Source organism: Rattus rattus, chromosome 5, assembly GCF_011064425.1.
Source record: "Rattus rattus isolate New Zealand chromosome 5, Rrattus_CSIRO_v1, whole genome shotgun sequence".
NCBI lineage: Eukaryota > Metazoa > Chordata > Mammalia > Rodentia > Muridae > Rattus > Rattus rattus.
The window spans coordinates 68,797,448-68,799,592 of record NC_046158.1 but is presented as its reverse complement, the minus strand read 5'-3'; the positions used below and the strand labels follow the sequence as shown (position 1 = coordinate 68,799,592).

The 2,145-nt window shown below is 42.6% G+C and overlaps 1 non-coding gene across 1 annotated transcript; it reads left to right on the top strand.

Annotated features, from left to right (window-relative positions):
- Positions 1-508: 508 nt before the first annotated feature.
- Positions 509-645, top strand: LOC116902532. Its single transcript, XR_004388136.1, has one exon. It is a non-coding gene; the product is annotated as a small nucleolar RNA SNORA64/SNORA10 family (small nucleolar RNA).
- Positions 646-2,145: the final 1,500 nt, after the last annotated feature.

The window sequence follows — 2,145 nt, the reverse complement described above, 5'->3', positions numbered from 1 at the left end:
TCTGTCAGGTAACAGTCTTTCTTACTCCTTTGGACCCAGTGCTCCAGCAGACACTGAGAGTTGTCTGCACTGGCTGCAAGAGTAAAGACATCCACTGAGATAAAGGCGCTGTTGGTATAGCCTGATGTGGAATAAGTGTATCTCTTCCCGATAGGAAATGGATATTTGTGCTGCCTCCTAAAGTTTTCTATCCCCAGAAAGACAAGAAGGCTCTGCCTGATGAACTTCTAAGGCTACCCTAGATAGTGTTTATATCTGGAAATGGAATCTAGGAGGGGTCTGGGAATGAAGGCATTGACCTATTTCTTGTAGCTTAGCTTTCCCAATGAGATATCCCCCCAAACCCACCTAAGCAGTGAGTGTTCATCTCAGAGATTTACTTACACACTTTTAGAAACTGCTTTTCACTGTTAGGGATAAACCCAGGACCTTGCATATCCTATATTAACACTCTGTCACTGGGCTTGGGCATCGCCATCTTTATTTTAATCGTTGAAATAGGCACCCAACTCTCTCACTCTGCATGGCTACACTACATGCAGTCTCCCATGTGACTTTAGTACTGGGAGAGAGAGAAAGCGAGTTCCTCCAGTATTTTGGATTCGCTTCACAGTAGCCTTTCTTGCCTAGAGGAGCACCACAGGTCAAAAAAACAAACAAACAAAACAAAACAAAACAAAAAACTGGAAAAAAAACAAATAGGGACCCTCCAAATTTCTCAGGATGATGTTGAGCTCACTCTGCATCCCAGGAGTCATTGGCTTATAATTCTCCTGCCTCAGCATCATCACAGGCATACACCATCAAGTCTATCTTGGAAACTAATCTGACACCCATCACTTTACTTCCCCAGATTCTTTTTGAAGATCCAGTGTACTTGCTATCTGAGACACCAAAGAGAGTTAAGCCATGGTGTCTCGTTGAATGATGTAGATACTGCCTTGAGCTTACCAAGCCCAAACAGGTTTCCTATATTCTTTGTTTAGAAAGCAGTTTTACTGTTCACTGGTAATCAAATTGTATGCATATGGTGATACAAGGCACATCTATATGGAACAATTTGCATAAAGTGGATTTATTACATGTAGCTGTGCAGCAAAGCACAAAGGGTTATCTAGGCTGTTATGAGCATATCTGTAACATACCTACCAGGCTATACAAAGTTGCACAGGACAAGGGAAACTTTCAAGTGTGCCTGCCCTTGATGTCACAGCTTAAGGAATCTCAGCTCTGGAAATACATTTCACATGTGCTACTTATAGGCAAAGCTTCAAAGGCAATCTTAATCCAGGAGAAGGAGGCAATGGCCAAAGTCAGTTATGGTTTTATTTCTCCCTTACCGGAAACTGTACACTCCTTGGAAGGAAATTGGGAAAGGCCTGAGATATTTCAGGAAGTCTTCCCTAACTCAAAATATGGCATTTCCAGTCCCTCTAATAATTGTCAAAAGCTACACACAAGAAAGGAAGGGGAGGAATAAAGTTGAACCAAAACTAACACAGAATGGTCCTGTGCTTCCATGAGTGACAGGAAGCAAGTGTCACATCTCTGTGGCCAGGAACTCTTTCTAAAATGTTATCTTCCCTGTAACCTTAGCTCTATTTCTTTTTCCCCCAGATAATCAGGTCCTTTTAATAACAACAGCCACAACAATGGCACAGAAAGCTGGGATAGAAGGTCTAACAGCAGGTCAGCAAAACAAATGAAACATTTCTCACGCATTTCTAGGCCCAGATGAGGGGTCATAGTGAAGGCACTGTGGCTAATCTTCACTTTGGAAGCAGCTTCCATGACATAAGAGAAACAGAACATTCTTGCCTTAGCTAGGGTTTTACTACTGTGAACAGATACCATGACCAAGGCAACTCTTATAAGGACAACATTTAATTGGGACTGGCTTACAGGCTCAAAGATTCAGTCCATTATCATCAAGGAAGGAGCATGGCAGTGTCCAGGAAGGTATGGTGCAGAAAGAGCTGAGAGTTCTACACCTTCATCTAAACATGTTGCTAGCAGAATACTGACTTCAAGATAGCTAGGATGAGAGGCTCAAAGCCCACACACACAGTGACACACCTACTCCAACATGACCATACCTCCAAATAATGCCACTCCCTGGACTAAGCATACTGAAACCATCACATT